Below are 22,993 nucleotides of genomic sequence, written 5' to 3' on the forward strand. Positions count from 1 at the left end.
CGGTGATCTAACAACAAGAACCGTTGGATAATTGTCTGCGTAGACCATCTTACACGGTATGCAGAAACTGCAGCCATACCGCCTTCCACCGCCGCTTGCGTGGTGGTCTTCCTGTTGCGTTCCGTGGTCCTTCGTCATGGCCCACCACGTGTCATCATCAGCGACCGTGGTCGCCAGTTCACGGCTGATGCCATTGAAGAGTTACTTCGTTTGCGCACTTCACAGTTCCGTCATTCCACGCCGTATCATCCACAGACCAATGGCCTCGTTGAAAGGACAAACAGAACGCCGACCAACATGCTTGCCATGTACGTCTCCTCCAATCATAAGAACTGGGACGACGTGCTGCCCTTCATCACTTACGCATAAAACACGGCGAAACCCGAAACCACGAACTATAACTCATTTTATCTCCTGTATGCAAGGTTACCGCGAAGCGTTCTCTACACTTTCTTACCCTTCGTTCTGCACAGTGATGATTCTGTATCGAAGACTTTGTGTCTCGCCGAAGAAGCCCATCGAATAGCTCGTCTTCGTACTCTGGCCTCGCAATGTCGTCCGAAAGAGCGATACGACGACCGTCACGTACAAGTATCGTTGGAAAAAGGTGATTTGGTCCTCCTTTGGACACCGCAACGCAAGCGTGGATTGTGCCAAAAGTTCTTGTCACAATATTCAGGCCCATTTGTAGTTGTGGACCGCCTGAGCGAACTCACTCACGTCATAGCTCGCCTACTGTGCAATGGTCGGCGATCAAGCAGAATTCAGCTGACTCATATTGCTCGCCTGAAGCCTTTCTACCCTGCTTGTGCATCCTGACTCACCCCACGGGCTTCGTCTGCTTTCGGGGAAATGTAACAGATACGAAATGCACGGACAAGAGGAAAGAAGAGAAGACGAAGAGAACGAAGAGTTGAAGAGGCCGAGCTGCGCTACTATCACGCTACGATCATCCTCCATCGCCTGTAAATAAAATCATTTCTTCGAAACTCTTCGTAACAATATATATATATATATATACACTGTACGCTGACGAACGCTGGTCCACCAACCGAAAACGTTTAGTAAATCAGTCTTCCAAAAAGTTCGTCGTCTCTTTCCTGCGTATTGAACTTTGAAGAAACCCCCTATATATATATATATATATATATATTGCGTGACTGCCTGCTTATCAACTAAGTAAAACGTTCGATGAGGCCCTTGGATATCTTGTTGAGGATAGCAGTCCCCACCACGCCGGCGCTCGCGCCTCTGAAAACATACATATACGACTAATAAGCTTGTATATATATAGTTACCACCGTTATAGAGATCTGATAGTTAGCGGCCCTTTTTTTACGTAATTACGCAATGAGACATGAAACGCTAGCCAAACATTATCAATGAATTAAATAAACGCCTTCAAGGACATCATTCCTTGAATAAAGCAAATAGATTTTAGAAGTGTTCCACTATTCGCTTAAATTGACTATCTTCATCGATGGTACCTTAGCTTCATTTCAGGTTCTTTCATTATCCTCCAAGTTACGGCCTCTTCTGCTTTTCTTTTGAAATGTATTAAGAAAAAAAATCAATCTTCAAGTACTCGAGAAGCACAGTAGCACCTTCGTCCCCCTCTGGTCAAACGATTGATCAGGCTGACACTTCAAAGAACCCGTTTCCGGTCCGCCCGTGGTCAAGAAGAGATGTCAGAACAGTCGCGAACGTCAGCATCTTTAACAAACCTCAAAGTTGCGCAATGGCTGTCCGCTCAAGTACGCAAGGAGAATTAGCGCGCATCGAGAGCACTTTCTCTGTAGTAAAATAGTTCTACGATATTTCAAGGAGCCTGCCTCGCGAAACTAGCGCATAATCCGCAGAGACGTTCACAGCACATACGCCGCTCTGCTTCGAAACACTCCGAGCCCGGATTACGTACTCTTCTATAATGCGTGCACTGTCCCGAAGAAGGCGTTACTCTGCCATAGACCGTATCGTTCACATCTGAACAACAATTGGGGCAGCAGCTACGCCAGAACTGCATCTCGCTAACTTTGGCCGCGCGGCTCAGCTCTCAGATTCCCAGCTGGAGACAACACAAGAGCCAAGATCAAGCGAAGAAAAAAAACGCAACTTTGTGCGAACGCGAAAACAAACCACGCCCGCTTCTTTTCTGTAGTGACTCAAACTGAAATCAACTGGCAGTTCCCCCATCCGTCTCTTGTCTCCTTCTTTTTTTCTATCCTTCGATTCAATGTTCACGGTTCGAAGACCTTCACAGAGAGTTGAAGAAAATCGTAGTAGCGAGAGGGAAAGCCAGAACCCAAGAGACAAAACCCTTAACCAGGCTGCAGAGGAAAAAAAACAGAGAAGAAAAAAGATCGACCGAGAACAATGCAGACACGCACACGAAACGTCCATCGCGACGCCGCCAACTCTCGTCGAAGAGTGGCAAAATGGTCCGCCGCGACGCCACTGACATCTGGGGAGCAGCTGTGCGTGATGGTTATTTAATGCCCTTACCCTCCTCACACGTTCTCTTCCTTTCCCCGCCGAAGCGGCCTCTCGTAAAGTCGGCCAGGGGCTATGTGCCGTCTACTCTGGTCGCCATCTCCCTCCTCGCTTCCCGTCATATATACAGTTCTTCGCGTTTCCCTCGTTTTCTCTCCGATTTCCTCCGCCCTCTGTGGTTCCCTTCGTACTCTCTCCAGTTTCTTTTTTCTCTCGACCAATCAGGATTGGATTACGATGGGCTTCCTCGAGTATGAAGCGACCTCAAATCCTCGACCCCAAGCCGAATCCAATACAGGGAAGAAACTTTGGGTGCTCTTCGCCGCTAGGTTGAACCGGCGCTTAGCGCGGGTAGGCGGAATTAAGCGGAACACCGTATATTCTCTGGCCCTTCGCTGTTCTCCTCGGCTGCATCCTTACTTCATCGACAGACAGAAAGAGATCAAGGGCCCCCTTCTCGATAGACTCGTTTAATTCGCTCGTAGGTTGTTCCAAGTCGCTTGAGGAGTGGAATGCCACATACGGCGAATTCCTTCGCGGTGTGTGGTATCTTGGAGCTCAAGCGTTACATTGTACAACAGCATGAGTCCATACAGTTAAAAAATCGGACTAGCTTAACGGTAGGCTATAGATTTATCTCGGGCATGTCCTCTTTGCAGCGATGGCACAACGCACGGGCCCTTCAAAATGCCACACAACAAATTTTAGTTACACGCTGGAAGCTGTTACGTGCCCTCTAAGGAGTGTTCTACTGCAATATTTTTTTCGAATTAGTTCCTTAATAGCAGATATTAAAATATCTGAAGTGCTGCGAACCCATGATCTCGGGAGGTGAGTGTCAGCGCCAACATAGACGGTCCCTCCACTTGCGCCCGTCTAGCCTCCGGAAGCGAAGTTGCTTCGCTGTGTTCTCCCACACCGGAGCCGGGGGATCGCGAGACTGATATGTCACAGGACCCGCCTTCTTTAACTTCTTTTTTTTTCTCTCGCGTATTTACTGAGTGTCGCACTTCCGGTCATGGTCTCGCACGCGAGCTGTTGCGTTTGTCTCGTTTCGCGCAGCGCACGCGTTTGTGCACTCTGCACGACAACACCCGGCTAGCCGCATAACTCAGTCCCCCAGTCACGAGCACCCAGGCAGACGCAAGCAGATCAAAGAGTACGATCGCGCATTGGAGCCCAGTAGAAAATGGCCGACAGTTTCGTATTCCGCGCACGCGACTGCACGACGAGGGAACGAGCAGACGAAACAGAAGTGCGTCTCTCTTGCTACTGCGCGGAGTAAAACGAAGACTCGCAGACATTCGGCTTGTAGGCTTTATTATTTCTCTAAACTTTAAATTATCTATTGAAACAACAGGTTAAAAAAAACAACTGATGTTGCTTGGAATAACTTTTGAAGTCACGTGTCACTGTAAGTGACGTCACAGCACTGCAATTTACGTAGGCGCACTTGTGCGATTGACGTCCATTCTGCGGCTGGAAGCACGGTGTCCGCGATAAAGCGGTACGGCGTTTGGTTTGAACAAGAGTGTACTAAAATAAGCGGCGACTCAGTGGAAGAGCGCCGTCCAGACCACTCAACCTTATTCTAGTACATTCTATTTCAAAATTCAGCTCAACAGGCCATGAAACCATTTCAGTGGTCTCATGGCCATTTCAATAGGCCATGAAACCCTTGAAAGCATCACGGAAATTAACTGCTGCGTTTAATTGAAGTGGAGAAGTAATAAGTGAACAAAAAGACAATTTTCCGCCGCTTGGAGCAACATTAACAACTTCCGCAATACGCGTGCAATGTGAATTAAGCTAACAGCTGCCGCCGTCCTCGCGTCCAATTTTTTGGGTATGTTCGTGTGTGTATACTAGATGCCACCCAGGGCTTAAGTGCGCCATAATTAATCGCACTTGTTGAGAAACATGAATCGCCCGTTGTCCACACAAACGAGACAGTACATCGCATCGTGACCCTGTCGCAGCGTATTCCTCTAAACGAAGGCAGTGCTCATCAAGAGACTGAGAGAGAAACAACTTTTTTTATCCCATCTTTAAAAAATTTGCCAGTGCTTAGCTCAGCTATGCCAGGATATACGTAACGTAAAGGTACGGTTATGCTTGGTTAATCTCTTGCCTTGCTTGCCAACCTTAGCTTATCCGGCTATGGCCTTGTTTGGCCTTGTAATTCAAATGCCAGTATTTCACATACGTCACAAATGTGACCAAACGGATTGTTCACAAAGTCCGAGAGGAAGAGTGTAGACGCACTCGCACTTTCACGGAGTTTCACAGCATGTTCAGTGCACCGACGAGTCTTGGGATCATCTGTGACACTCGATCCTGCCGCTGTTGTTGGGAGGCCATAGCACGGCGTTGAGCTTCTTGGCGACGTCTTTTCGCTAGGCGTTCTTCGCGTTGCTCCGGTGTCTCGACCGCACGTTCTGCCTTGGCACGCTCGTTCTTTCGACGCTCGACGGCCAACTGCCAAGCGACAACCTCGGGGTCTGAAGAATTTAGGTTTTCCACTCCTTTGCGCCGAATGACAGTGGCCTCCGTGTCGAGCGCGCTACATGAACCGTCTCTCCGGCGCACTTAGACGCACGGTACGCCCTCCTCGCTCATGCGCAGTGCCGCGCGGCGCCGCAATCGTAAATGCAGCAGCGGACGCACACGACGCCGACGCGTCTGCGGAAACTGCGACGTCACACCTCTGGAATGCGCCGCAGTCGGCGGCGGCGAGGGCGACGCATGCGCAGTATGGCAGGCGCACGCGAAGCTCGGCTCCAACCCGCGTAGTGTAGCTTTACGCTACAAAAGGCTGCGAGAGGAATGCGGGGGAGGTTATCTTACTCGGGGAAGGTCTCCTCTGCCGCCTCAGCCCAGCTCAGGATTGCCTTCTCAATTTCGGAGTTGCAGCAGCTGCGCATGGCAGCCTCCCACAGTTCCTAATTGTTTAAAACGCTACTAAGAGTAAGGGGAGGGTAATGGTTCTTACATGGCCACATGTTATGGTTTAGGTCCGCACTGCTTGCAGTACAAAACTTGCAGGCTGAGGTAAGAGAAATTTCCGGGTGAAATGTGTGACGTAAGGCAGGGGAGAGAAAAGTGCGAGTTTGTAGTTTATGCCATAGAACCTCGCGTCTGCGTGAGGACAGACGCAATCAAGGTGGGAGGGTTCGGCGACCTAAGCGGTAATGCGAGAGAGGGAGACTGTGGGCGTCTGAGCTAGCCCCTCGAGGACGCGTTCGTGTGCGTGACGGCGCTAATGCAGAGGCAGGCGAGCCATGCATGCCACTGATAAAGTTAAATTACGGTGGTGGGCTCGCCGGTCAACGCGCTCGGGCCACGCGTCTGCGCACGACGCCATCGCGCCAGCTGAAACGCCGATGCGGGAGGATTTCGGGCAGAATTTTCTCTTGGCGCCGGCCTCCTTATCCTCGGTAGACTCACTTTATCTGGGGCACGAGGCAGAAAGAATGAACGCCACAAATCCTATCACATTTAAACGTGACTCCTCTCTGCAAAATTCTATCTAGCTAGCTCTAACCGCGCAGTAATAACGTTCTATGACGACCCAGTCGAATATATAGCCTATAGCAACTCCACAAAGTTATTTTACAGCTTGGCCTTCACTTGGCTACTATACAGGCTTACGTTTTCTGCTCTCTTAGTTTCGTATTGCTACGGAACAATATGTGCGATCACGAAAAGGCGAGCAGTGTGAAGATGACGACGACGATGAGAAGCTAGCGCGGGCTGTTGCCTCTTGGCCAAGCGCAGCGTATTTTCTTGTATATATACTTGTACATAGCTTTTCGTCAACGTCTTCCTACGTAACATATCTGGTGGAGGTGGACGTTCCCTGTACCTCGTCAAGGAGCTTCGCAGTGGACGGTACGTCGAGCCTTCCTTCATGGCTCCCGGCGACGACAACCGGACTCCCCCGGCTCCGACACCTGCTGCCTCTTCGACGACCTACATCACTCTCCCCGCTCCCCGTGATCCTGGCGTATTCTCGGGCAAAGATAGGGAAGACGTCGATGACTGGATCAGCTTGTATGAACACGTCAGCCGCAATAACCGGTGGGACCCTACTATTATGCTCGCCAACGTAGTCTTTTACCTCGGTGGCACACCTCGAGTTTGGTATCGCACGCACGAAGATGAGCTCACCAGTTGGGATTCACTTAAGACACAGCTTAGGGACTTGTTCGGCAACCCCTACGGTCACCAACTTGCCGCGCAAAAGGCGCTTTCCGGCCGTGTGCAGACGTCAGCAGAGCCCTATGTCACGTACATTCAGGACGTCTTGGCTCTGTGCCGCAAAGTTGACACCCACATGACTGAGTCAGACAAGGTTGCCCACATCCTCAAAGGCATTGCCGATGACGCCTTCAACTTGCTCGTTTGCAACAACGTAGCGACGGTGGATGCTGTTATAAAAGAGTGCCGCCGCCTGGAACTCGCTAAAAGCCGACGTATTGACCAGCAGTTTGCCCGTCTGCCCAACACCCCAGCGACATCCTCCTCTGCCGACACTCCTCGTCCCAACAACACTGCCGATGTTACCAGGATCGTCCGGCGTGAGATCGAGGCCGCCTATCCGGCTGCCTTCGACTCCAGTCCCACCAACACATCTGCAGTCACGGTCTCACTGATCCAGGCAGTTGTCCGCCAAGAGTTCGAAAACATGGGTCTTCACACCATCTGCTCGGCCCATCGTCCTGATACCCGCCCGGCATCTTCGATTCCGCCCCGTCCCGCACCTTCTTCGCCTATACAGTCGCCTATACCGTTCGGTAAACAAGTGCCAGGGATCTCAAACAAAGGAGATATTTGTCTGGTGACTTTCGCACAACAAAAAAGTTCTCATCGCCGGGTAAACATTACGGCTCGGGAAGAGACAGAATGCACGAGGTCCAAATGTGTTGCCAGGCGTATAGTAACGCCGTTTGTCGCATCCACTGCATAAGTTAACGCTAGCCCGGTCGAAAACCTCAACATACACACTAAGCGCGACTCGACAATCTTCGAATTTACGCCGCGTCCTTTTGGTTCAGCGTGCGGCGGCGATTGCAAGCATCACCGGTGCGGTACGCATGCTTATTTATTTCACCAGACCGCCTGCGGAGTCACGACGCTGCAAATACAGCGGCTTCTTTTGTTTCGGCTCTATCTTTTTCTGTTCCACTTGTGTCCTTTTCTGCGCGCCTTTTTTATTGGCATGGACGAGTGTTTATGGGACCTTTCACCTTGGCGACCCCTTGCCTATCGTTTCTGATTTCGAAGCGTCTTCGTCGCCGATGAATCTTCGGCCTTGTAAAGACGCCGGCCCCGTCACGTCCTCGGGGGATTCTGCCTCTCTGTCTAACTGCCTGTCCGTGCGTGTGCGTGTGGGAAGCGAGAGTGGGGAGGGAAAAGCATGCGTGTCAGCGAGGCATAGGAGCCATACGTTTGCATGTGCACATATTCCTCCTGTTGTGAAATTCGTTAAATTGCCTTTTGAGTGATCAGGCACCACTCAAATGACATAGCAGAACAGATTGTTGTATCTTGAAGTTTTCAGTTAGCTTCCATTAGGTGACGTCTACCACACGTCTGAATGAAGAACAAGGTGGACGAACTTTTACATGTTTCACCTATTTCAGAAACTTATTATTATTAAGAAGCACTGCAAAACAGCGAAATGATAAATCCCGCTGCAGAATCGCGTATACTGGCGCCGCCGGCTGCCCCACTAACGGCTATGCACTCCTGTACAGTCTATAGGGCGATTTGAAGGTCTTCGCGCGAGCGCCGACCAAGAACAACAGCGCCACGGCCCAGAATCCCTTTTCGAGGAGAGGGAGGTATCGGGCCAGCTTCGCTCACTCTTTTTGCTGTTCCTTAGGCTGAGGTCACTCCCATCTGAGAAAGACTGTTTCCTTTTTTTTTTTTTCCAGGGAACAGGCAGTGATGGTATTGCGAGCAACGTATTCTTCAGTATTTTATCTAGAGAGAAACGGTGGCGAGTTCATCGCGGCAGCGACTGTTGTAGCATGGAACAGCCAACGAGGGAGAGAAGAATGCGAAATCTTCCTTTCCACTGCTCCGAAACGGGTCGCTAGGCCCCTGGGATGCTAGGCCGGTCGACGCCCGAGCGATAACCTTGAAATCGCGCTAGACTGTACCTTCCAAGCGAATGACTTTCTTTGCCACACATGCCTCACGGTGCATGCAAGACGCTTTAAACATCCTAATTTTCATTGGTACTTGCGATTCTGGCATACATAATTGGCATGTAGAATTGCAGAAGCAGCTCCTCTGGGTGTTGCACAAGCTTCAGAGTATTTGTCTAGTTGTATTTACGTGCACTTGATGTGCAATATTCGTGTGTCGCACTCACCAAGGTCGATTGAAATGGGTCGCGAAGCTTCGGGCGAAAAGCGGTCCAGAACCAATCGTCACTGGCACCAGCAAGGGCGGTTATGGGAGCAGCGATTGAAGCGCGGCTAGGTGAAGAGGGAACGAACATTGTTAAAAAAAAAAAAACTCTTTTTATTAAAACTACACACAGCTCGATTTCATTGAACGAAAATAAGATTACGAATCAGTTTTCTATATATGTCGTGACGAAAAAAAAAATACAATTCTCTATCAAGTTATTAACACTAAATATCCCTTTTTCAGTGCTCGCTTAAAAAGGGGGCATTCATGTCGTTCACACGGCTTCTTTTTTTTTTTCAGCCTTTCCTTTTACGAGGCACTATTTTTGTTTAGTGCCATGCCATATTAAGTGTTTGTTATAGTTAATATTTAACAGCCTTCTTTTATTTTTCATCAATTGCATATTATTGTCATGTTTCTTTTTCAGAATCTTGAATTGCTTTTTCATGTAAACCCACTCCCGTCTTTAAAGCTTCGGCGATTGAGGGTAATTGTAATAAATAAATAAATAAATAAATAAATAAATAAATACATAAATAAATAAATAAATAAATTGAAATGCAATGTATTTTTTGCAGTGTGCAGGAAGGCACACTCGTAAAAGTGAACTGCACCCATACGCCCCATAACGTGTTTCCTCGTTTGCTTGTCAACGTTTGTCTGAATTGTGTTGTTATTGTGTCTGCGACAGGAGTCTCGTCATCGGTCAATGCGTGCAGTCAAACGCAGCGCTGCCAGTTCGCGTTGCCGTCTTCGTTCGGCTGCGCTGGCCGGCTGACTTCGCGTCCAGCGACGGCGCCCGAAGCCTCCTCGTGCGAGGAGACGACGTTCTGCGCGCGGGTGCAAGTGTGACGTCGACACGACTGACGTCTCGCTGCGTCGCTTTCAGCGCTAGAAGCTCGGAGCGGCCATCGGGTCGAAGTGCGGGGCATTTAAAGTCTGCTCTGAAATCAGGACACCTAAATAAATTTCGCGGCTCAGGCGCCAAAAATGACGTCAGTTCTTTTTTTTTATGGACATGACGTCACCATTTTTTGTTGCGCCGGAAGTGTTCCCTCGTCGCGCAGATGGCGCTAAGACCCGCGAACCACCGACGAACCGTCATGTTTTGAAGGCAGGGACTTCCGTGGAAGCTTCGCTGCCGCGTACGTTTACCTTGTGCGCGCTCTGTCGTGCCTAGTGCAATGAAGTCCGCTTTTGACCGTCGGTGCGCGTAACATGTGATCCGCCTATTTTCGCAATCTGCGCGCCGGTTCCGCATCACGGTCTCGTCTGCACGTATTCGGAAAATCAGTGTACCCGTTAGTTGGGCAGTTAGCACAGCGGGTGGCGCAACCTGTCTTTGTCCTCTGTATGTCCAAGTGTTTCTAAGCACGTACGCAGACTTTGTTTGCTGCATTTAGGCAACTCCGCTCTAGGCTTTCCGAACCTGTGACTTTTCTTATTGTTCAATATTGTTCTTACCATTACTGCTACGTCGAAGACAATATTCGTCACTACTATTTTCTCTTACTTTGATTTCAGTTAAGAAGAAGCACCGGAGTGACGAAACGAATTGACTTCACAAAGGGCCAGTGGCGCTGTGCTGTATAAACAGGCGTGCATTACGAGTAAAGTTCGGCAGCTGCATTTTCTTATGCCTACCCCTACAAAACGAAAGAAAACAAATACGAACCGAAAAGGAAACCCCAGACTAATTGTGTCTAATCTAATTCTTTCCGGTCCACTACCTGAAGTTTTGTTCTACTTTTTCTTCACCCTGGCTCTGTACGCAAACTGAAGCGAAAGCTAAAAGTACACAACCTTACACAAAATTTGCCCTGAGTGCATTTCAGCATGTACGGAAAAAAATAGTGCAAGAAAACCTAATACATGACACAAAAATTCCCATACGTTGCTAGTGCTTGAGAAATTCCGGATTACACGTGTTCGTCTCAGCGGGAAAATGAAAAAAAGAAGCGCCACATGCTCCCAGTCACTGTAGAATGTAATCTTAGAGAAAAATATTTAAAGAAGTCATAATAGGCCTAACATGCAAAATATGCAAACTATGAACCCAGATTTGCAAGACCTAGTAGAGAACGATATTTATTTCAATCCCTACGGATATGAATATCTTCATATTGCCCTTTATAACGGAGCAGCGCACTGATGGAAAGTGAGTATATTGCCTCTTGTATAAACAGCACACGCTGCTAGCGCGTATACTACTGAAACAAAAGTGAAATAGTTAACGCAAGAAATTCTTTAACAAAGGCTGAGGTGATCTAGTTGACAGTATCTAGATATTTCTTGGGCTCGTTTATGTGCGGTACTTTTTATTTATGAGTAGAGCACAACAGTTTCTTTTTCCTATCTTTTTTTTCTTTCTTTATTACCTTTAGCTCCATTGACGCCCATTATCCGAACACATTGTAGCCAGCCTGCAGATGCACCGGCTAACCTTATTGTCCTTCCAGCTCTGTGATTTTGGTTCACTAAAAACGACGTGCCGGCAAGGTTGTGCAGCAGAACCAGGTTGCAAAGCAGTGCCTCGTCCTCTTTCTTCTCATAATGTCATAATGTCACGGCACGCAAATATACACCGAAAATCAGGGGCGTAGCCGGGGGGGGGGGGGGGGGGCTATGGGCCCCTCCAGCCCTTCCCCCCCCCCTCCGAAATTTTTTCGTGCTGTCATCCACCGCCGACCTAAACAACCACCGGCGCCGGAAATTATGCTGGATTTTGTCTAGAATGTCTTTTTCACGCTCGCAAAGACATGTCAGCACGAACATTGCGAAATCTGGCTAGATTTCGAGGCAACGCCCATGTACCGGGGGTCACATAACTCAAGGAGCCCCATCCGAGCACAAAGTTTCAAGGGCGTTTCGATGGCGAGCGGGCTCGTCGCGGCATCTCGCGGAGGCCGCGGAATCTACGGAGCGCATGGATTTCAATTCCGTAACTTTATGAATATAAAGTTTTCATAAACTTTTGATGCGAAAGGTGCATTGACATTACTAAAGTCACGCTCTAGGTTTTCAATTCCGGAACTTTCTGGATTTAATGTTGTCGTAAATATTTGGCACCAAAGGTGCATTGATTTTTCTAAAGTCGTAATCGGACCATACAACGAGACAGCTAAATCAACACACAATCAGACATGTTGACAGAGCGCGCAGCGAGGTCCAATAAGACGAAGTGTTGTGGTAGTTCATTGTGCCGTCATGTCACAGAAAAGAATATCAACATTTTTTTTTTTCACCTGCGCCAAAGCATCCATGTCAAGAGACTAAAGCGAGCAAAGGTAACTACGTTCTTACTTATTTTTCTACTTTTTTGCTTTTATTCGCGAGAACACATTAAGCCTCTTCATTTGTGTGTGTGTGTGTTCTCGCTACCCGCGGGCTGCCGGAACCAGCTAGAGCACATGCGTTTGCCTCGTGTTGCCCCAACCACCCCGCGGCGCACTTCGATACGCGTTCGTTTTTCTCTGGTCGAGTGGATTTTCACCTAGCAAGGTTTTGGATGCTTTCTCGTTAGCAGACGAGAAAAGAAAACAATGCATTGTCACTCGCCGCCATCACTGCGGGGTCTCGACGGAATGCAACGCGTTCGCTTGAGCGCAACCTCTCCGGAAAATTTTGTCTCGCCGCTGTGTGATACCGAGCAATATGCGTATATCGTTCTCTGTGGACCAAGCGTCTCACGGTTTCTTCGATACTGCTTTGATAGCCAGATTAGGAGCCCAAATTAGGCAATTCCAGGCGCATTCCTGCCATCGCCGTCGCCCTCATGTTCCGTATAAAGTTCAAGGGCGATAACATCGTGACCGTGCGCCGCATGTTGTACGTGCGAGTTAAAGCGTGGGGGGGAGGGAAGGTGTATGGGTGAGCCGAGGATGGTGGCTCGTTCTCGTGTGCGCAAGGGAGAAAAGCGGGGAGGAAGCGCGCCGCCTCCGGTCGCGTGCGATAAATCAGGGGGAGTGAATGGAGGGGGTGCTGTGATCTGTGAGTCTGTGCTTGCGCAACATGTTTATTTGTCTTGTTTGACGCATTACATACGGTGAATTTTTCTTAGATACGTAGATCTATTGAAGACTTTCACGTATATTTAAATATGTTGTTGCGAGGCTTTGTGTATACGTAAGTGAACTTTGTTTCCAGTGACACTTTTGCCCTTTATCATGCTGTTTGTTCGCATTTGTATATTCCATGATATCATCGCATTTCTAATGCACGAGGGCGAGTCAAATGAAAGGGAGCCAACCCACCGCGCGCAATAGTGGTCCTGTTTGTTATCTGCGAGGCATGCGCGTAGCACACAGGCATCTCTCGTTTACAAGAGTAACACGCAGGTGGGAGGATAAATGTTCTTTATGCTCTCATGTACTGGGTTGAAAATGATTGCGTGACATAATGGACGCTCCAAAAGTTGAACAGCGTGGTGTCGTGAGGTTTTTGACAACTGAAGGTGTTTCCCAAAAAAAATTAGTCGTCGCATGGCTGCCGTATACATTTAACATTGCATTTCATTGGACACTGTGAAGCGTTGGAGAAAGCGGTTCAAAGAAGGACGTGAAAGTTGCAAAGACGATCCAGGACCGGGCCAAAGCCACCGTACAATCAACACCAACACAACTTCAAAGGTTAATGAGCTGATTAGACAAGAACGGAGGATAAGCATCGATGAATTGGCAGGATGTATGAACATCAGTCACGGTTTAGGTCACACCATAATTCATAAATATATCGGTTATCGGCTCTTGTATGCGCAATGGCTGCCCAAGATTTTGAACCACCGCAAGTAAACGGAGAGGTTCGGCGGTGCCTTGGCTCATCTAATCCGGTATCACAATGAGGGTGACGGCTTCTTGTCTGCAATTGTGACCGAAGACGAATCATGGTGCCACTACTACGAGCCTCAAACACGATGGCAAAGCTTACAGTGGAAACATTCGAATTCACCACCCCCAAAGAAAGCACAGGCTGTCATTTCTGCCGGAAAGGCGTTGCTGACTTCTTTTTCGACCATTAGGGGCCATTACTGATCGAATTCGCTAAACTTGAAGAGGCTATCAATCGCTTCCGATATTGTGAAACGCTGGATCGGCTGTGTTTCGCAATCAAAAACAAACGACGTGGAAAATTCAGGAATGGGGTCATCTTGCCCCATGACAATGCCCATCCACACGTAGCTGATGTGGTTAACACAAAACTGGCAAAGTTCAATTGGAGAACGCTGCAACATCCGCCATACAGCCCTCACCTGTCGCCTTGCGACTTCCATATTTTCGGGCAATTGAAAAAACAGCTCAATAGAACCAGATTTGTGTCGGACGATGGCGTGAAAGAGTCAGCTACATAATTTTTGAAGCAGTAACCCAAGGAGTTTCATGAGACGGGAATCACGCAACATTTAGTCAGTGGGAGAAATGTCTAAATGCTCATGTAGACTAATTTTAAATAAAGTACCCCGTTTGTCATATATTCGCTTTGGCTCACTTTCATTTGACTCGCCCTCGTATATGTTGCAGAGCTCCTGATTTTTATATGTGCTCTCTGTTGCAACCATAATTTCGCTGCAATTACTCACAATACACGACCGGTAACAGCTGCTCCTGCGCAATACATTGTAACAAAGGACAGCGTCATTGAGATTTTCCCTGGCCGTTGCATATGTACAAATATCTAAACAAAGTTGTTGAATGAGAAAGTTTCATTAAAATATTTGTCCTCAACTTCATCATTTCATGGCCTTTAAGCTTTTCATGTCAGCGGCATGCACTGTTTTGCTGGTTTCAAACTGATATAGTTCTCAAGATCGTGTGATATTTTCTTTACTTATTAAATAAACAGAAAACATGGAAGCATTGATATCAGTTACTTCGGGTACAATTTTTGAGACATACGAGTATATTCGTTTATGAAAAAAAATACAATTTCACTTTTCTTGACAGTGCATAACGTTCAAGAATTCGTTTGCAGCATCTTTGGGAATGGCAATGAAGTTATGAAGTCGCGTGCGCGTCATTTCTATTTCTATCTCTGGCCACTTCACTGCTGAAACGCTGCTACGTACCTGAAGAGTAGGCAACGTGTACGAATAGTACAGAGCATAAACACGAAGGCTTTCAGCCGTTGTTTCCCGCCACCACGGGCAAGAAAGGTTTAACGGCCGCGAGACGCATCTTGAGCAAGCTTATAGGGGAACGATGATTTGTCGCGGACGAAGGGACTGCAACTTTATCCGCGGCATACCGTGTCGTGCCCTGCGTCAATAAATGCGTGCAACGTGCTCGAATCTGCTACGGTTGTTGTGAAGTAATCAGCGTCCGCATTTCACGCTTCATGAATTCAGTCAATTCGGCCGTACGTCTGCCAATCTCGAGTCCCTTACACACATCGCCAGACATGATGGCGTTTTATAACGATAGTTATTACTTTGACTTTTCGAGTTCCGTTCGCGCTGTTGGTGTTCATTAGCACATGTTTGCTCAGAAACTCTCGGACGTCGTCATTCATTTAGACTACACCAAAGCCCATAGAAAGCCTATGGGCTCCTTGTGTTAAGACATTTCTATTTCAATTGAAAGCATCTTTTCTTTTACAAGCGGACGCAAATTCATACGCCGAGGGGCAATGTTGTGTCAACGCTGCAGATAATCCGTGTTTCCTTTTTTTTTCTTTTTCTGACTAAACGCTTTGGCAAAATCGAAAACCCAATGTGCTCCGATATTTCAACCTGTGCGAGCGAGTGCGTGACCACCAATGCATTTGCAGCCTCCTCGTGTGTTTGTAGTGACAACCACCCCACTAAATATATTGGTGCGAGCATATAGTGTGCCCTTCATCGTCGTCATCTGTGTATGCTTATAACAATCATTATCCTTTTCTAGCCTGGTCCTACTTAGCGCGGCTCTGTATTTATGATGATGATGATCTACCTACTAAGGGTAATGAGGTTAGGGAATTAGATATCGACAGGGCCAGCTACCGAAGAATGCGTGGTTACACCAAGAGGAGAACTTATTTATTTATTTATTTATTTATTTATCTTTTTATTTATTTATTTATTTATTTATTTATTTATTTATTTACTTATTTATTTACACATACTGTAGCCCAATATAGGGTTATAGTCGGAGTGGGAAGATTATACATTACTATGCATTACACATTAAAAACACACACATACACCAAAAGATGAATGATCAAAAAGAAGCGCTTTGCATGTTAGCCAAGTGCTTACCAGTGGTAGCTATAAAATCTTTTAATAATAGTGAACGAATGTTTCCGGGTAAGGAAATCCAAAGCTCTATTGTACGTGGAAGAAAACTGTATTTGAATGTGTTAGTACGAGCATAAATAGGTGTTACTTTCAAGGTGCGGGAGCTTCGGGCGCAACTTGCGTTAGTAAATGTGATACAGTTACAATTAGAGAGACCAGAGGTGGAGTTAATAATTGCATATAAGAGTTCTAAAATTTCAACGCGATAACGTGAAAGTAATGGCTCAATGTTCAAAGATTGTTGAGTCTGTGTTGGTGAGAAAACGCGGCTGTAATTTTCGCAAATGAAACGGATAGATTTTCGTTGAACGTTACTGAGCTAGTCGTATTTCCCATTGTTTGTAAGGGAACCAAACGACAGATGCATATTCTAGAACAGGGCGAATTAGCGTTTTATATAATAAAAGTTTAGTATCGCGGGGTGTCTTAGCTAAAGTGGGACGCAAATAACCTAATCTTTTAGGGCTTTCCCGTTCACCTATTCCATGTGTTTAGACCAAGAAAGATGTTCCGTTAGAATGACTCCTAAGTATTTGTATTGAGACACTCTTTTAAGTTGGATGCCATCCAGATAATCATCGAACAAGAGGGGGCTTTGTCTATTGGCAGATGACATCAAGACTGTTTAACTACAGTTGATGCCACGTTTTGCACCAAGCGCAGAAAGACATGATGCATTGGGCAAGACTGTGGCTGTCGTCAATGGAGTTGATAGGTTCGTATAATACGCAGTCATCTGCATAAAGTCTGATTTTAGTTGACGTTCTACGAGGAAAATCATTAATACATATTAGAAATAATAAAGGGCTTAATACGGGTCCCTGACGAACGCCTGACGTAACGTCGACAGGAGTTTATTCCACTGAGTTAAAAGAAACAAATTGTGAGCGACAATGAAGGAAACTGGCTATCCAAGAAACAAGACAGGGATTATTGAATATGACGTTTAATTTTAGCAGCAGTTTAGAATGAATCATAGAGCCAAAAGCTTTAGAGAAGTCAATAAAGATGGCATCCATTTGATTACCTGTTTCTAGGTTAGAAGCGATATCATGAACAAAATCGGCTAATTGCGTTACAGTGCTATAACGATGACGGAATCCACGCTGGACAGGTGTCAGAAGCTCACTAGAGTTAAGGAATTCGATTATACGTGTGTGAATAATGTGTGCTAACATCTTGCATGACTAGGGCGTGAGAAATATCGGCCTGTACTTAGAGATAAGTTGTTTATCACCTGATTTATGCAAAGGCAGGACTTTGGATGTTTTCCATTTAGTTTGTCCTTCACCAGAGTGTATGGATTTCTGGAAGATTACAGTAAGGTACTGAGCTTTGCCGATTCCGCAGCAGAGACAGAGGAAAAGAGAAAGAGGAGGCAGGGATGTTAGCCAAAAAAGCGTCCAGTTGGCTACCCTACGCTGCAAAGGCGTACGGGGCTAGCTAGGTGCTCCAAAATAATCACATCGCATCGGCCGACGTCTTATATTTGCTATAGGCGGCGCAGAGGTTTTTCGGCGCTGCGATCACTCTCTGAACATGAGAATTACTTGTCCAATCTTGTCCAAACACTTGTCCAAAGACTTGTCTAATGTTCGTTCTTGAGTCGTTACACGTTCGTGTCGTGTTATTTTGTCGCGTATACCGAGCGGTCGCCGATGAGCACCAGAAGAAGAGGACCAGCGCAGCAGGCTTCTAAAGAACAGAGCTGCGCATCGAGCACGCGCAGCCCGTCTTTCTCTCTTCTCGTCTTTCGCCGCCAGCGGAGAGCAGCGACTCTATAGCGTTGCCGTGTTGCGGCGTGGGTAAGCGCCACCATTTGCTACGTTTGATTTCGTAAATTTCCAAGGCGACTCTATTTGCCTAAACGTATGAAGACAACTACATATCTGTATACATAACCAACCATCGCAAATCGTTGCACACATAAAGCAATAATTTCCAGAGAATTACTAATCCGCCAAGTCTCAAAGTTGTTTGAAGTCAGAACTACGATGTTTCGACAAATCTACGAACAGTAAGTACCATTAAAAAAAATTAATAAGAAAAACAGTATGTACCAATTATTTCCATGCTGACTGAACTTTCATGCTTACAACGTCCGTATAGTGCCAGCTTTTCCTCTAGATGCTTCTTATTGAACCTGCATGATTCAATCACGCTTCTACAATGTTTTCTGAAGACATTGAAACATTTTGGCTTCAGTGCCACAGAGTGCATACACACTCCAGGTTCTTGCAACGATTCAAAGTGAATAAAAAGATGATAAGTGTGTGGACTTTCGTAACCTCCTCGTATCACATAAGACCTTGAGCCTCGAAAACGCTACGATGTAAGCCGCACAGACCAAGGCGAGGCTACAGACAGCAGACAAACTGGCGAAGAAAGCTTCCACATTTCCTTTACGTCATTCGGGTTTTGTTTTTTTGTTTTTCGATCAAGTGTAACCCTTACACGCACCACGTCTCCCCGCGTACGTCCGCACACCCGGGGGCCATTCAGTCGAGAAGAGGGCAACGCGCGCTGTACCATAAAGAAGTACCCGAGGGAACGGGCGAAAAAAAAAATTATGAATCGAGAATGAAAACTGAACAAAGCAGACGCTGCATTTCGGACATAAATCTAAGCCCGCTTTTCACCGCTTCTCGCCGAATCTCAAGTTCTGGCGTGAAACGTCAGAAATGCGCGTCAAAAGGCGGCAACCGTGCGCGTAGTGGCAGTGATCAACATATTTAAAAAAAAAAACGAACATGAATAGGGACTGCGCAGAAAAATAAAATGAAAGGCCAAAGAGAAGGTTGCGTAAGACAGAAAGAAAGAAGAAAGAGAAACTGAGGCAAGGGGAAATGTATACTGCGTAAACCTCTATAGGGCCACAAAAAGCGTGAACTCCAGCCATACGTGGGCCTGGAGAATTTTCATTTTTAACCAAGTTGTCACTCATGTGACACATTGGACGTTTATACATGGACAAACAGATATAAATTCGTACATAATGCGCATAGTGTAAACACCAAAACATTTCGTCAAGACACTTACACCCCAGTAGAAAACAGAGAATGCCTGCGAGAGGAGCAAGCAAGATTTCCAGAAGAGATGGTAGATGCCAAAACTTCCCGTTTTTAACCAAGCTGTCACACGTGTGACATTCTGGATGTGCGTGTTCGTATAAGCAAGATATAAGAAATAAATTGAAGACACCCGAAATACGCACAACGGCTCGACAGGAACAAACCGAGAACGGCTTCCCTTCTTCGCTGTAGGCGAGCGCTTAGAAAGCAAAAAGAAATAAGAAAAAAGAATGATCGCTTGGACGAAAAGAGAACAGAACTTGGGTGGGCTTTCGGGCGGAAAGACAAATGCACGTCGCCCCGCGCTCGGCGGAGGGCGGCAAGGCTCCGGTAAGAACAAAGCGTGCGCGATGAAAAATGCTGGCACGTTTTCGGCGAGACCTTGCCGCCACCCCTCCACAACCAGCACCCCGCTTCCCGCGGCCATAAGGCCAGCCACGGGACCGAACCAACCCGGGATGGCTCGCCTAAATGCCGGCACATAAAGGCAACGTGTTCCACGCAGCTTCGCGCGTAGCCCGCCCGAGCGTCGGCACCGTGCACCGCAGCTGCGCGAGCGAGAAGGGCAGCATCTTCGAGCCGGGCCGTCCCGCCTCGCTGTATCTTCATTCTTTATTCGGCCGAGGGGAAGGGGCCAAGTGGCAGTGGCTCTAAAGAAACTTTTGGTGCGCGAAACACTGCCAAGGAACGAGGCAGGGGGCGCAAAAGAAGCACCAACGGTCGTCTTGTGTACGCTGGAAAAGTTGTAAGCGCTGCCGTAATTCTCGAAAAGCAGCTCTCGGTGTAGTCGTAGGTCTAGCCATTGCGTAACATTGTGCCGTCTTGATTGCCCCTACTGACGACGAGCGTCGCAGTTGTAGCAGCGTTGCCGTGCGATAGCGTTGTCAAAAGGGAATGCCGGACATTCATTAAAAGAAGTGGTCGTCGAGAGATGGCAACAAAAATAAATGAATAAAGTGACGAAACGAACCGGAGGGCGGGAGAGTTAAGATACCTTTCTTTTTCCTTATAATTTATCATTACTAAACCAGGGAGAGCTGGAACTTGTGTGATCGAGGCAATGCGGCGGCAAGTTTCAGAATGCTCTTGCTATATATCCCCGCAGTGCAGCCTCTCAAAGGCACAGAGACGCCCTTCTTATCCAACCTATCCTAGACAAGTGCCGAACAAATGCGTGGAATTACAACGCACCATGTCTCCTTGCAAGTGCTATACGCTTCTCGTGGGAAGTGCAATATCTCGAGCGTAACAAAAACGACCCAAGATATTTCTCATTAAGCCTAAAGCTCACAACGACTACATTAGCTGCAATAATCAACAGCAACGTGGGGAAAACCTTCTTCCTCTACACATGCTGCAATGAGTTAGGCAAGTGTATCGCTCGTGTTCATATACATTTTTTTTTTTCGCAATGGGGCCCTGTCTCACAATTATCATTTGGTTTGAAAACTTAGATTACACTGACAGATAGGGAAAAGAAAAGTAAGAGCGGAAGCAGGCTGCCATTCGAAAGGGCCTTGCTACTCTTCAAGAAGGATGGACAGAAACACCGAAGTGGAAGACAGCAAGACTACATGGAAAGAAACAACCCACCTAGTATACCACAGTAAAACCCGCCGTGGTTGCTTAGTGGCTGTTGTGTTGGGCTGCTAAGCACCAGGTCGCGGGATCGCATCCAGGCCACGGCGGCCGCATTTCGATGGGGGCGAAACGCGAAAACACCTGTGTACTTAGATTCAGAAGCACGTTAAAGAACCCCAAGTGGTCCGAATTTCCGGAGTCCCCCCAAAACGGCGTGCCCCATAATCAGAGAGTGGTTCTGGCACGTCAAACCCCATCATTTAATTTATTTAACCACAGTAAAAAGAAAGAAAAAAAAAAGCTACCATGTTCCTTTCACGATATTTCCAAGTGTCATGAAAGCAGTTATGTGCGCACCTAATGCCAATGCTAGGACTCAACATAAAGGTCAAACGTGTATGCCATCTTCATCTAGCTGCGTCGTTTTCTTCTCTTCGTCACGGCCTCTTACAGACTCGCTTCATCCGCTTCCCTTTAATATCTGTCACACGTGCCTCTATTCACGACGCGCATCTGAGCGTATTGGCTTTAATAATTACATTCACGTCAAAGTAAAGGCGCCAGCTTTGTTCACTGCTCGTGAGTGTGCCGTCGATACCTTTTGCGCACGATTATGCTCGGCGACTACTTCCAGTGACTCACTGCTTATTCTAACCTCTTTTCTCCGCCAGATTAGCTGACAAAAAAATTTTCAACTGCTCAAGGAAAGAAATGCCGCTTAAAACTGTTTTTGTATGAGTCGGCTATGGAAGCGGTCCGTGTCGACTATTCACTCTGAAAGCCGCAATCTCCCGACTAAGCCTTTCCACTCACGCGCAGTCATGATGACGAAATCGGTCCCACAAGAACAGAGCAATGAAGACGAGGTACTGCTCTTTGAACACTTTGAACCAACTAATCACTTTAATTATGCGACACAAAAATACATTTCATTCTGCACCAACTTCCGAGAGGGGCGCATGCTGTCATGGTGAAATGGTTTCCCTTTTAGTTTTCACTCTTACATTATGACAGTCAAAACAAGCTACATTCAGGTAAACTCCTCTGGGTTGTATTTTCTCTTTCGCAAAAAAAGAAACCTTTCAGAACCTCCGGCGCTCTGCCAATACGTGAATCTTCCAACCAGGCACCAATCTCATTCTGTCTCGTGCCTAATTCAATAGAAAACTAAAGCATAACACCAACGTGCTCCGAAATCGCACTAGCGCGCCTACCACCCTGTATATACCATCGACTCCCTTTGCAACGAGTTCACGCCACGCGCCCCAAATCGAACTCCCAGTGCCGCTGAAGCACGAGAAAACAACATTAAAATAAAGCACGCTTGGGGGCGACTGGCAGTCTGTGGAGCCGTACAAACACGAAAATAATACACGATACTACAGCTTCGATAATGCGGGAACTCGGCGACGACTCACAACCACGCCAGGTAAACTACACAATCAGTGCGTCGTAAGAACAAAGGAATGCGTTTCTTAGCCTATTTGTATTCTTAAGGTAACCTTGATAACTTCCCTATATTTTTTTTTTTTTTCAGTAGCGCTAACACCGTTTCGCTTGTGTTGCGTACTTTTCTGACATGCTCTTCTGGTGTCACGTGTACAATTGCAGACGCCAGGTTAACGTTTCAAGAACAGGATTGCTATAGCTGAATGTAACTTTAACGCGTGTCACATTCATCTAGAAAAAAATTTGCGTGGGACTGTGCTACAAAACGTAATAATATCCGCGAAGTGGGCTAGAGGAAAGGGTAGTAACAAGTGTCCAAATATTTGGCTCGCGGCGCCATTATGTGGTCATGTAATGGGTTTTATTTTTTCGATACTTTTGAAAGTCATCAAACAACTACTCAAGTGTCTGGGCTCCAGAGCGGTTGTGTATGCAATTCCCTCGCACCCTAGTAGGCAACTGTACATTGGACAAACCGAGCGTTGCGCGAGTGACCGTTTAAGGGAACATGCGAAAAAAAATAAAGGAGGATCAGAGCGCACATATGGTAGCTTATGTTAGTGCGTGTGGGTATGACGCTCGATTTTCTGAGAATAACATTCTAGGCAGGAGCGGCAACGTCTCTTCTAGACTTGCACTTGAGGCCTTCTCTATCAAGAAGAACAGAGATAAGTGTATAAGTGAGCTTTCTATCTCATTACTCGATGCT

The 22,993-nt window shown here is 47.0% G+C and overlaps 1 protein-coding gene across 2 annotated transcripts in view; it reads right to left on the reverse strand.

Annotated features, from left to right (window-relative positions):
- Ent3 (equilibrative nucleoside transporter 3) overlaps positions 1-22,993 on the reverse strand; it is a 355,337-nt gene that overhangs the window by 210,919 nt on the left and 121,425 nt on the right. The gene's annotated exons all lie outside the window — the stretch shown is intronic.

Source organism: Dermacentor andersoni, chromosome 8 (genome assembly GCF_023375885.2).
Source record: "Dermacentor andersoni chromosome 8, qqDerAnde1_hic_scaffold, whole genome shotgun sequence".
Classification (NCBI taxonomy): Eukaryota; Metazoa; Arthropoda; class Arachnida; order Ixodida; family Ixodidae; genus Dermacentor; species Dermacentor andersoni.